Here is a 14,869-nt window from a genome sequence, read left to right on the forward strand (position 1 = left end):
TAACTTTATAAGATGCTTCAAAAAATCAGAAAAGAGCTTCTTCTGTCCTCATATAGCCCTTCTCAGTCATACTATAATTTTCTATTGACTGGTCTGTATTCTTCAGCTAGATTATAAACTCTCCCAGAAAAGCAATGATATCATATTAATGTTGTATCCCTACTGCCTTATAGAGTATTATGAAGTGCTAAGTTTTAAAAAATGAATACCGAAGGTTTATGTGGATGTTAAATATGAACATCAGGAACTACTTGTTAAACTACATTATTATCAAATTTTAGTCCTTTCTTTAAAAGAATCTTCATATATCTCTACCTTTGTCAGAAATAGTTTAAATAAACAAATGAACTATAAAGAATGAAAAAAAAAAACAAAAGGAGACAGTACAATAACGGCTATGAAGTACTTCCCATTATTATTTTTTCTTTTTGTATTTTATATCTCAAAATAGTTTTATCAGGCTACAGTCTTGCAGGACGACTTTTATGGTATTCATTAATGATCAATTCAACACTGAAGGCATAAAAAGAACTCAGTATTCATTTGGTGAAGATCTAATATATTTAAATTAAATTGGCAACTCATTATAGTGACTAAGACATAGAATTACTTTGTCATAAATTATAGGTAATCTGTATTTTCACATTAACTCTATTACCAGTAATAGAGTTTTAATGTGGTACTTACACTTTGATAAAAGAGAAAGTGTGTTGTCACTAAAAATATGTAAGACATGAATAGAGGAGAAAACGGGGAGGTGGGGAGTTTGAAATATATGGAAGAGAATCAAAGATTGTAGGAAACTCCAAAATGGTTAAGAAAAAAAGGAAAACTTAAAAGGAAGAAAAAAGAAAGTTGAATAGAAAACAGTAACGTGATCACCTAGAAAAATGGTAAGAAATACAAGGTTATTGAGAAAAACTGAAACAAATATAGAAAATAAAAAGACACAATATGAAATATATATATATATCTGTTATATGGAAAATATAAAATAATGCAAATAGAAATACATGTTCTGTGTACATTTAAGTAAGAAGTTTTCACTTGAGTGGCAAAGAGAAAAAGAATGATAGAATGTTACACTTTAAATCACTTACTAACAATTAAATAAAAAACTTTATTATATACCCAGAACTTACTTTAGGCAACATAGCTCCATTGGTTGGGCAACGGGGGAAAGATTTTTCCTACTCTCAAAATTGTGTGAAGGCAGAATACCACTAGGCGATGCTACCAGGTTCATGTTTGCCACGGTGAATTCTGCGTGTGTTCCTTAAATTCATTATGTTATACTGTCACAGTATAAATACAAGGTCAGGACAAGTGGGAATGAGTCGGAAAATATTCAGTAGTTCAAACATTTACCAAAATAAAGTGTCATGGTCTCATTGTATACAAGCAATAATCTCTTTAAAGACATAGCATTATATTTTCACAGTAGACTTTGTCTCAGCCCATTTTTTATGTCTGTTGCAATATCTTTGAAATTCACTATTTATTCTTCTCTTAAAGAATAAAATCCATATTAAATTTTAAGAATTGGACATTTTAGAGACTCATATTGAAAAGATTAAGGGGGATTCTTTCTGATTCATTTCTCATGTGATTAATTTTAATTCTGTAGTACAGAAAATGAGCAATGGAAATATAAACTTAGAGCTCACAGAATAAACCACTATACTGGGAGACAAAAACTTCTGTTTAACCAAGAATAAAGGTGATTTAATTGTCTGGCATATCACAAGTTGAAAACATTGATAATAAATTAGATGTCAATAAATATAAGTATTCACTCAAGACTTTAGCAGCATAAATAGGAGAGAATACAGTAATACTCCACATTTTTTTTTTGGTACCAGGAATCAAACTCAGGACCTTGGACTTTCCAGGCAGGCACTTGTGCTGAATACTCCACATTTTTCAATCTCCTTTGTTAGCTACATCCACATTGTTTTAATTGATATAAATTATAACAGAGAAGTTTTTAGTTAGATGATAAAAATAATAGTTGGAACTGATCTAAGTGCAAATAAACATCAATATGTATTTATATCATTCATGGGAAATTAATTTGTTACTACATATACTTTACATTACAAAACTTGTGTATACATGCATACACCTATGTATATACATATATTGGGCCAAATTTAGCCTTTGAAATGAAACAGTCGTGTCATTTGTGGGTAATAATAGAAGGAGGTAGATTTTTTGAAGAGAGAGATTCATTAGTAAGTATAGGAATTTAGCTATAGTACCTTGATTTTTTTCCCATGTTACTTTTCTTTTTCTTTCTTTCTTTTTTTTTTTTTTTTTGGTACCGGGAATCAAACTCACGACCTTGACCTTGCCAGGCAGGCACTGTGCCACTGAGCTAAATCCCCAGCCCCTCCATATTACTTTAATCACAAAAAGATTTGTATAAAGGAAACTGCTGGGCATAAGCATCATCACTGAACTCAATGTTCTTCCTACTGTCAGTCCCTACATGTGCCTACTGCTTTGCATTAAAAGGCAAAAATAGACTGAATAGTCCAACAATATTTTTTTAATTATCCCTTCTTCTTGAAGAAAGACGAACATTAGTACATCAGCAGACAATTCACTTGAGAGACTTTTGTAGCCATAAATATTCAGCTCAGGATTAATTCTCTGACCATTTACCTATTTGTCATACCTTCCTTAATTAAGGTCCTTAATTGAGGAAATAAATATGTCACGGTATTGAACAGGTACACTTTCTAAAGCTTTTCCTTCAACTGAATCTACTGTAGATTTTAAAATATGCTGTTAAACACCTTCTAAAGAAAATTAGAAAAGTAATCTTTCAGCCAACTTACAGTTTGTGGAAAAATAGTATATTCATATTCCTAGTTTTCTTTACAGTTTCCTAATTCTTGCTCATTTTTCACTCGTCCACTATCATTATTATAACTAATGCATATTGTCATTAGCTTTATATATATATATATATATATATATATATATGTGTATTCCTAATTACATTGTGAGTTCTGTGAATATTCGAAACACTTCTTGTTCAGTTTTTATTCACCCACCTTTTTAATCTATTGTTTTACACAATATGTATTATATACTATAGAAACAATGAACACTTCTGATTTAGTGGTTTAAAGTATTATAAATATAGACTATATCCACCAGAGAAAAATGGCCAATGCCAATATAAACTGAATAACATTCTAAAGAATATAATTTTAAAATAAAGCTCCATTTATTAGTATAATCATAAAATTTAAGACTTGTAGAAAATCATGTTTGCAAGAATAATGAATTTTAAAACAAGGAGTGCAAATTATATCAAAATATACCCTGATTTTGTACTGATTGGATGGCAGATCCCCCTACATCTCTAAAATGGCTCTATAGCTGGAAGCAGTAACGGAATTCAAACAGATATTCCAGTAACTAATGAACACATGCACATTTTCAGTTTGATAAGATTCTTCATAGTGAAACTGAAGAACCAAAAACCATACTTTGTTATTGTCTAACTTATAAGAATGTATGCTACCTAAAGTCCTTCAAGAATGAGATACCAATATGGAATGAAGTACCCAAGAAAACTGACAAAATAACCATAGGGAAAATGAGGAAGAAGTAGAAAAAGGCTGGGATTGTTATCGGACCATAAGCCCTCCTTAACTTTGTGAAGAACAGAGAAAAGGGTGAAATGTTGGATGGAAACCTTTTAGACACTAGTGAAATCTTAATTTTGACGCGGCTCCTGGGAAACCTTAAAGCAAACTCATCCTGCAGGAGATTGCCCCTGCTAGGATCTAGCTTGCCTGTTTCTGCTTGCTAAGCAGAATCGTCAACTGGAAATCACACAGGAAAATACGGCCTTAGTGCAAAACAGAAGGTGGCAATGCTCGTGTCTGCTCAAGTCTGGTCCTGTAGTTAAAGATTTGAGAGTAAAATTTGCTTGGCTATCACAATGGCTGAGAATAATTGATGATGTTTTTCAAAAGTAAAGTATGACGACAGAGAATAACAGAGATTAGTTTATAAAAAATAATGGACAGTGGGCTGGGTAAATAGCTGAGTTGTGCAGTACCTGTCTGGCAAGCATGAGGTCATGAGTTTGATTCCCAGTACAAAAAAGACAGAAAGAGAAAGAAAAAGAAAAAAAGAAAGAAAGAAAGAAAGAAAGAAAGAAAGAAAGAAAGAAAGAAAGAAAGAAAGAAAGGACATTAAAATAGTGATGTGATTGGAATAAGAGGAAATATTTGTAGAAGGGTGGACTTTGCATGTGAAATATATTTGGAGGATTAAATCTAAACTTCAAATTTACTATCTATATATCTATGGGCATTTATCTGAGGTTAATTTTTCTATTTCCTCACATGTGAAACAATTTTAATTATTGCTTTGCTTTTATAGTAAATAGCACTTTTTTTGGCCTTTGATATTCAAAAATGTGTTAAAGTTCATGACATTTAACAACATGTAGCTCCATGGCTCCAGCCCATTGCAGTATTAACCCTGCAAATAATGAGTTTTATGTGTGAATTGGCATATATAGAATGAATACAGAAATCAGATTCACTTTATTGAAAATGACAACATATCGGAAGAAAATTATCAAAACTTTGGTCTAACAGGTAATGAAGTGGTGGTTACTACAAAGGATGGATAAGCCCAAGATTTTTTTCTATTTCATGATGACTATAGTTAGTAACAGTATATTGTATACTTGAAAATTTCTGAGAGCAAATATAACCCCTCCATTTCAAAATATTCCAATTCATTTTCCTACCATTAAGATCCACACAAAGTCTACGATACATTTAGTGCAATTTTACTGAGATAAATTTTGAAAAAATATCTGACAATAGTCAATCATTCTAGCAGAGGTCAAGACTTATTCCTTTGAAAATTTTATAAAAATATATATCTTCTATGAAATCTTGTGAGAATGAGTCCTGTGGTCTCAAGGTGCATCCATTTACCTAGACGTTTCAAGTTTATGCTTCTTTATGGCAGAGTAGTATCCCGTTTTATAAAAATATATCTTCTTTATCCATTCATTGGTTGATACACATTTGGTATGTTTTGATGATTTAGCTATTAAAATAGGCTGCTATAAACATGGGTGTCCATGTATCAATGAGGATGATGCTTTTAAAATTTTATCAGAAAGATAACAAGAAAGGGAATAATGGATCAAATAGAAACTATAGGTTTAGTGTTTTGAGGAATCTCTGAACTGATTTCCATAGTGTAAGTGAAATAAATTGCACAGGTGTTTAAATATAGCATGGCTTCTCTGGTGTGAAAAACAAAAAAATGTAAATGAGAACCAAAAATAAGAATAGATACTGTGAAATAGAAAGAAAATGTTCAAATGGGGAGAGGAATTTGGGAGGGGAAGAGGAAAAGGAAGTAAAGGAAAAGGAAAAAAGAAAGAAACAGAAACAAAGTTTTTATAAATAAGGGGTAGGGAGAAAGGTTGAAGGGAGGGGGAAGGGGATGGGAAAAAAGAAAGAAGAATCAAGATATATCATTTACAGGTACAAATTCTCTATGATGAACTTGATCATTCCATATATCTAAAATATAGCAACAAAATTAATTAATTAAAGCAATAAAATAAAATACTGAGAAAAAAAGAGTCTTATGTAAAGAGAAATCTTTAGAATTAAAGTAAATCTTGTTGGTAAATCTCTCATTCCAGAAGAAAAAAATGCTTTTCCACAAAAGCAAAAATTGCATATGTATTCTAAAAGTGGCTTTTTTTAACTTTACTAAACATTTGTTGTGACTAGGGGAGCTAAATTCTTTAGATGGTCTTTACTTCACAATTGTTTGTTAATGTGTACATCAAAATGTTGAATATTTTCAAATCTTTGGATACATGGTAAAATTTGAATTATTAGATAACCTAATTGTTCAGTTTAAGTCATCTTAACAAAAATTTACTTTTAAAATTCCAAAATAACATCATTTAATCTTCTTGACTTCTCTATAGAAAATAATTGATCTTCTTATGTGATATTTATAATGTGATAAATGCAATGACTTTAAAATTTGCCTCCATTAATTTCCAGTTCTGTGTTGATTAGGGTCCTAAATTTTGTTATTGCTCTTTTTAAAATTTTCCATCAAAAAGTATGTGAATAAGAACTATTCATGCATATAAATAAGATCACACGGGGCTGGGGATTTAGCTCAGCAGCAAAAGCGCCTGCCAGGCAAGCGCAAGGTCGTGAGTTCGGTTCCCGGTACCGGAGAAAAACCAAAAAAAAAAAAAAAAAAAAAAAAAAAAAAAAACACACACACACACACACACACACACACATACATACAGACAGACAGACATGAGCTATTGTGAAAGTTAAATATGTTTTTCTACCCTGTTAAAGTTACATTCTCAGTTTCATAATTATTAAGATCTAGGTTGATTAATTTATATTCACCTAATCTATTCACTGAGTACTAAATCCTAACAAAGCAATTTATGTATTGGTTCTGATCATTTGGCATGATTTTCCTTTAATTTAAATAACTATATAAATTTAAATAAATCCAATATTTAGATAAATGACTACTGAATACAATAAAATATATGGTATTGTAAAATTTGCTACTGTAGTAAAACATGGGCCCATAATGCTGTATTTTCCCCAAAGAAGTAAATTGAAATAACTAATCATTAAAAAAAATACAACTGTTTTGGGAACTACATGAGCCCATGTTTTTCCACCGGCAAACCAGGAAAAGATTCGAATTGTTTTACATATTTCACAGGGGTCTGAGTTGCAAACATTTGCACTTCTGCAAATATCACATTTTAAAAATTAGACTGGCAAAAAAACACTTATTCCATCAACACTTTGCTGGATGTGTGAAGACAATTAATTTAATCCACACAGTACCTCCTTGTACTCAGGAATCCTACGGACTAATCACTGTTAGAGAGTTTTATTTCACATCACTAACAGTTCATGTGTAGATGCTAAAGAATGTCTTTGTTCATGAAGACATAAGTGCCAAGAGTTCAGCATATTTGAAAATTAAAATGGAGCATTTTAACACATCCTTAAATTTGTAATCTGACTTATAAAAATATTTAAAGGAATGTTACAATAGTGATAAATATCCTCATAGGGGATAAAGTATAACAGGCTTGCAATAATCGTTTGGCAATGAGAGAAATACAGCACTATAATACATTTGTGAGACAAAACACAATAAATGTCAAGATTTAGGTATAGCAATGCATGATTGCCTAAAAGAAATAGCATACTTTCTCAAAGACCCTCACTTAACTCACTGTTAGTGGTATTATTTATGTAATACATGTTTAGAAAAATTTGCAAACTGGGAGTAGTTTTGTTTTGTTTTGTTTTGTTTTTCTCCGGTACCGGGAACCGAACTCACGACCTTGCGCTTGCCAGGCAGGCGCTTTGCCGCTGAGCTAAATCCCCAGCCCCCTGGGAGTATTTTTGATTGACCTAAAAACAGGGAAAAATCAGACACTTTATTCACTGATCTTCATTGATAGCAAACAAGCATTTCAATCCTATAAAGTACAGAAATGTAATGAAAAGCTACTACTAATGTATATTTATTTTGCATCTCTTAAAATTATGTTTTAGTTTGTTTGCACATTTTACAATATTTAAAGACTATTACTTGTACAAATATTGAGGTGAACACTTACACAGTAGGGTCAGTAATAGAGTTTCATTTCCACAAAACTATACCCAACTCAAGTCTGTCCAGGGTTTAAAGAGCCTTAATCTATAATATGAGTGCTCAAATCCCATTAGAAGTGCCATACTTAGTAAGAAATTTGTGACCTTTCTTGATATTATGTTAGTTTCAATCATTCTGTATTTTATGCAAATTCCTAGAAATATTCTGATTTTCTTAATCAATTCTATGGTGAATAACTATGAGTCAGCCTAGAAAATAATGTAATTTGAATCAATACTTCATTGTTTTCACAATATTTTCTTTTCAGCTGAGTACCAAAGACAGGATTTCAGGGTCAAGTTTATCAAAATGTGAATACTGATGTTAGAAATATATATATATCCTTATATAATATATTAAAATTAAATTTTTATCTTAAACTGTAAAACTAATGAAGTAAAAATGAATTAGGCTGCAGGATAACTTCCAAAACTGGAAGACTAGAAAAACAATAGGATAATAACTTCATAGCATTGTTTTTGGCAGTAATGTTTTGAATCTGACCCCCAAAATACAAGCATCCAATGTAAAAATAAATAAGTAGAACTACGGTCAATTAAAAAAGATTCTGAATTAAGCACAATTGATCAGCAGAATGAAGAAGCAACATTTATTAAAGGAATATTTTCAAGCCATGTATCTGAAAATAGTTAATCTGTGAGATATATAAAAAAGTCCCATAACTCAACAGCCATATCAAAGTGCAATAATTAAATAACCAAATTAAAAACCAGTCAAATAATTCATCAGACATTTCTCCAAAGAAGATATATACAGGGCTAAGGAGTATTTAGAAATGTTCAATATCAATAATCATCAGGGACTTGCAAATCAAATCCATAATTTGATTACGGATTGCAGTATCACCTCACACCTGTGTGAATGCTCTATTATTTGATGAAATATTCCACTTCCGAAATTCATATTGTACCTTAATTCCATTGCTAGAGTATGATGAGGTAGTTCATCATAGTTCTCTTAGTCCATGGGAGCTTTACCCTCTTGAATAGGATTAGCAGTCTTATGAAAAGGCTGCAAATTGAAAGGAGCTTCCTTTTGCCCTGTCGTCTTGTAAAGGACTGAGTACTCCTTCTCCCTGAGACTCCTTCTGTAAAGGACTGAGTACACCTTCTCCCTGAGACTCACATCTTGGTAGAAAAGAACAGTCCTTCCCAGGCCACTGTGTAGAAATTACCTTGATCTTGATTTACCCAGCCTTTAAAATCATGAGAAAACTTTTTAAAAATAAATTGTGTACTTTCCCACATTATGTTGTAGTAGCACAAATAGATTGTGACTAGAATGGAAATAAATAACACAAATAAATAAGCATCCATATGGAGAAACTGAGCATTCATACATTATTAGTAGGAATGTGAAATAGCAAAACCATTACACCATGGCAAAGAATATGAATATGTAAAGTTTCCTCAAAAAATTGAAAGTAGAGCTAGCGCATAGTGCAACAAGCCTTCTTCTGAATATGGAGTCAGCCCTTCATAGCCATATGCTCTGCATTCTCAAAATCAGTCAACCATGGATGGAAAATATTCATAAAAGTACAACTTTCTTACACATCTACAGACTTTTCTTGTAACTATTCCTAATACACTAGTACCAATTATTCATATAGCTTTCAGATTATATAAAGTATTCTAAGTAATGAAAATGTGATTTAAAGTATGAAGGAGTGTATTAGTTACTTCCCCATCACTGGAACAAAATACCCAACCCCTTCAACTTAAAGGAAGAGTAGTTTATTTTGATGCACTGATTTAGAGGGTTGAACCCATGGCAGCTGTCTCCAAGGGAGAAATTACATGGCAGAACATTGTGGCAGCCAAAAGATCCGTACATGACAACCACAGAGGAGACGAGGGAGAAACATGGACCAGAATGCGTCCTTCTACATCACATTCACAGTGACTCACCTTTTCCAGCTGGGCCCCGCCACTGGAAAGCACCTTTAGTTATGACTTTATCAATTGATCAATCAATTCACTGAGTATTGTGTTTCGTGATTCAGTCACCTTCCCAAACTTACAAATCTCAACTTATGAGAATTTGGGAGATACTTTAGATATAAATCATACTATTTCAACACTGTCTCCTAAAAACTTCAAGTCAATTTCATTATGAGAAATGTATTCTGTCCACATCTAAGAGTTGACAAAATCTTAATAGTTCTAATGTTGCTAAAAAGTCTTAAGTTCAGAATCTCCTTAGAGAATTAAGCCAAACTCTTAGCTGTAAGGCACTCTAAATTTTTTTTAAAATGTTAATTCCAACAATCAATAGCACAGAGCACACAATCCCTCTCTAAAAAAGGAGGTACAGGAAATATAAATGAAATGAATGGGGCAAAGCAAGGCTGAAATTCAGCATGGTAAACATTAAATCCCGTAGTTCCTTGTGCAGCATCCTGGCCAGGGTATAGTTATGGTGTGAGCTCCAAAGGAGGTAGGCAGCTCAGCTTCCCTATAGCATTGCCTTTGTTATCTTTGTGTCATTTCTCCCAGCTGCCTCCATGAATTGCCTGTTATTTTATTTGGCAGAAGTTCCACATTTCCAACTTCTTTGAAACATTCAACTTCACTTTTATAGCTTCACAAACTGGCTTCTCAAGGCTTCACTGGCTGGCCTCCAGGACTTGCTCTGAAATTTGAGTGGAAGCCTCCATGACCCATCAGCTCTCTTTTTTATATAATTAAGTTTATTGGTACATTTTAGATAGATGTAATGATTGTATTCATCACAGGGAATTTGTACCTGTACATGATACATTTTGATTACTCTTTTTTCCCAAGCCCCTCTCCTCCCTTTAATCCCTCTTTGCCTCCTTAGTACCAAGCTTTGTTTCCATTTTATTTTTTCCTTTTCCCCTCCTTCCTTTCCCCTTCCCCCTTCCCTAGTTAATCTTTCCATTTGAACAATTACTTCCTATTTCATAATATCTAAAATACATTTTCATCCTTATTTACTCTTTAAGTTTCTCACACCAGGGAGACAATGTGATGTTTACACATATGAGTCCTATTTATTTCACTCAAGAGTATGATCTCAAGCTGCAAGCCAAACAATCAAGTAAAATCATCTAAGATTTTGAGGATGATGCCAAGGTCTGTTGCCAGCTTAAACAGTAGGTGGGGACCACTCTTGCACCCTGGCTCCGTTGGTCTCTCAGTGTCTGGGTAGCTGAATTCAGAGAAACACTTCCATATCTCAGATTTCCCAAGTAGGGCACCCATGGGCTATCTTCTCAAAGGAAAGTCTTTCAAGGATTTTATCCTTCATAGACCCTTGAGCCTGTTATGGTTAGGTTCTGGCCGATTCATGAGTCACTCTCAAGATTTTTCTGGTACAAAGTAATTGACTTTTTAAACTTGCTCGTTTTTTTTTTGTTTGTGTTTTTTTGTTTTTTTGTTTTTTTTTTTTTTTAAACAACTTTACTCTCCTTGGCTTCAACTTTACATGTGCTTTCTTTTGGGTCAAATTACAATATTCTCCAATCATTCAGTTCTCCTTTTTTGCTCCGGATTCTCACTGTAGTTCTGGGTAAAAATCACCCCAGAATTCATCTGCCACATCTTGAGAATTGAGCTGGCTTGAAAAATTCTCTACAAGATTAGGTATTGATTCCCCTTTAAGGTTGCTCACAAAGACATAGGATACAGACAAAATGCAGACAAACTCTTTCCCAGAATAAAATGCTCATCATTTCTATTCCAGTTTCCAATACAGTCCTCATTCACAACTAAAACCTCTGCTTGCATTCTATGCTAGGGTTTCTCTAGCCAATATCTCCAAACTTTTTTCCACTCCTCTCACACTATAGATGCAAGGGCACCTATAGCACATAGTCAGGTAGTCACAGAAAGTACCCAGGTCTCTGGTATCAATTATCTGTATGAGTCACTTTTCCTGTAGCCTTGAGAAGTTATTTAATTGGTGCAATTCAAATCAGACTTTCTTCACTCCATGGTTGTCTGGTGCCAAGGCAGAAGAAGCATGGCAAGAGGGCATCGTAAAGGAAAACTGTTCAACCCTCCAGTAGAAAGCACAGAGAAAGAAGGAGTTGAGAGCAAGAATATAGCCATTTATAAACTAAAATATATCTCCTCTAACTAGATCCCACATTCTACATGAATTCCTCATCTACCTTTGAACATGGGACTCATGCAAAATTTTAATCTAAATAATAACAAGAATGATATGCATAAATAATATGAGAATACCTTGCCTTTTTATCTGAGCAATCTCAGATTTTAGTTTCCCTAGGGTTCCTAGAACCAGCCCCTATGGATTATTCAGTGATGATTATGTAACTGCATTGCTTGAAATGAAGATCTCAGGGAGATAAGTGTATGGCTATGCTCTTTGCAGCATTATTCACCATCACCAAAATATGTAAGCAGTCTAAAATTAATATTATTCTGGTTTTCTAAAGGAATACTTCTATGTGTGAAAATATGAATGAACACAGAAGAGAGTATGGTGATTGAAATAGTCCAGTGATGGAAAAATGCATACTACCTTAGTCATTTTTCTTGGTGGGACAAAATGCCCAACTTACTCAAGTTAAAGGAGGGAAGATTTATTTTGGCTCACAGTTGAGGAAGTCACAGTCTGTAGTTAACTCGTTCCAAAGCAGGGCAAAATAGCAAATGGACCTGGCAGAAGAGAAACAGCTCAGGGTACTGCAGCAGAAAAAAGAAAATGATCAGGAAGGAGGGAGTGAGAGTGACTGTTCTAGACCAAGCTCCTATTCACCTACCTCCTCCCAGCAACACATTCAGCTAAAACTTATCAGTCAGTTCATCTGCCAGTGAATACCACATTCATATGATCCAATCATCCTCCCCAAAAAGTTCCACTTTTGGGGACATGATAGGTGACAAATTCTTTCCCAGAGATTTCCCAGCATTGGATTTTGGAGGACATCTAGATAAAAAAAATAAATAAATAACATTTCACCCCTAGCCCCCAAAAGTTTCATCCACATCAAATTTAGTCCATGTTTAAGAATCAACAAAATCTTAATAGTTTTAGCATTTCTGAAAAGTTCAAATTCAGGATTGGAGGCAAACTCATAGAAGAAAGTGCCTGTAAAAATCAAATAGAGCCAGAGCTTGCAGCCTAATTTGAAGGTCTGGAGCTCTCTTCAGAGTTCTCTGTGAATCTGTGTCCACCACCTAAAGGGACTGTGTTGAAACAATGATGAGCTTACATGGAAATCCTGGGGATGTGCATGCAGCGATGACAATGAAGATTGCAGTTCCTCTGAAGCAGTGATCATTCCATCCAGGCCGCAGACCTACTGGTTGGTGCCACTCACATCCAGAGTAGGTCTCCCCTCTTCAGTAAGTCAATCATCCAGTCACACCCAGAATTGTGCTAAACTAATCTGCTCAGTGTTTCTCTATCAGTTATCCAGGATACTGAACAATTCCACTTAAAGGAGGCACCAACAAGAACTGCACTCAGAGAAACAGTGTAGAATGGTGGTTGCCAGGATATGAGGGAATGAAGAAATGGAAATTGCTCTTTAAGTGATACATAGTTTTAGCTATGCGAGGTGACTAATTTCTAAATATCTGGATATAACTTCGTGTCTAATTTACGGTATTCCATTCAAAATATGTCAAAAGGAGCATGATCTATCTATCTATCTACTATCATCTATCTAATTATAGCCTGTAGCTAATAATCCTGTTGGTTTCACCTTAACTATGTGAATATGTGAAAGGATAAGGTAGACTGGCATGTTAAGGGTCTCTAATAGATGATGCCTTCAGTTCCCCATGTCTTTGTGTAGTCATCTACGACATGGTCACTGGACTTGGCTCTGTTATTTGATTTTTGTAACAGGGATTAGTGAAATGAGCTAGGCTTTTATTAGGCAGTAAGAAGATCAGCTCCTCAATGAAGTTAAGGAGTCTAAAATGGAATCTGCTGAGTCACAGTTCTCCAGAGATCTTAGAAAAACACCTTCCAATGTCCTTTGGCTTTCAGGGACACCCCCAGAGCCTGACCTGGTAGGCCAGTGGCTCAAGGCTGCATTCACCCTCAGCAGACACTGTAATTTCTGGGCACAGATTAGACCCTGAAAAGCCTGTAGCCCCTAATAGGATGTAGATTATTTTGCTTACAATGTCCTGAGCTCCCTGGAAACCTAGATAAAGTACGTCTTTGGTGTCCTACTCAGGAACCCTTCCAGTTAGCAGGGATTGTATTTCCTTGTCTTCATATCTTTTAGTTTCTTGCCTTTGTATCTCTTAAATAAGTTGACTAGCATCCTCATTCTCCATCTGCAGTTTCATTTTTCATCACTGTGAGATACAACCCCAGCATTCCAGTGACAATTTGACTATGAGAATATCAAACATCTTAATGCAAGCTGAGTTTAAAACCTAAACATTGGGATTTTTGCCTCACGTGCTGCTGGTGAAATTCTTCCACTAATCTGCAAGAAAACTTTTGTGTTCTGCTGGAGTAGATAATCCGGTCCACATTCAACTCTGAACCTGGACATTAGTCAGGTCCTATTAAATCATTTATCCCAACCTGAGCCAGCAGAAGAACATCAAAATAGTACATTCTTCTAGAAATCACCATTAGAATATCAAACAAGGACTAGCACACACTACTTATGAAAACAAAAATTTAAACTTTGGATGCTTTTGTTACATATACATAAGTAACAGACAAATATATTAGAAGTTTACCAAAAGATCAGTGCTGTTTTCACTTCCAGTTGTAAAGTCCAGAGCACTGAAGCAAATCTCTAAGAAAGAACACTCTTTTCTCTGCAAAAGAATAATGTGAGATACAATGGTACTTCTGTTCCTAAAACTAATATGTTCTATGATTTTGGAAAAATGGCCATGTTTGTGTTTGTGTGGGAAGAATGGCTGTGGTCATGTTTGTCACCTGATGCAGAGTTTACAAACAAAAACAAATAATTGCTAAACACTTCTCTCTGGAAATCAACTTGCCTACAAACGAAAGTGTTCCCAAATAGAGGCACCACAGTATTCCATTTATGAAACTGTGATTGTATAATTCTTGTCCAAATGATACCTCTGCAGAACCAGAAATATGTGGCAACTATTGAGTTTTCATACACTTACGCACAAATAAACAC

The sequence above is a fragment of the Chinchilla lanigera genome, unplaced genomic scaffold (genome assembly GCF_000276665.1).
Source record: "Chinchilla lanigera isolate Chin_1 unplaced genomic scaffold, ChiLan1.0 scaffold00003, whole genome shotgun sequence".
Classification (NCBI taxonomy): Eukaryota; Metazoa; Chordata; class Mammalia; order Rodentia; family Chinchillidae; genus Chinchilla; species Chinchilla lanigera.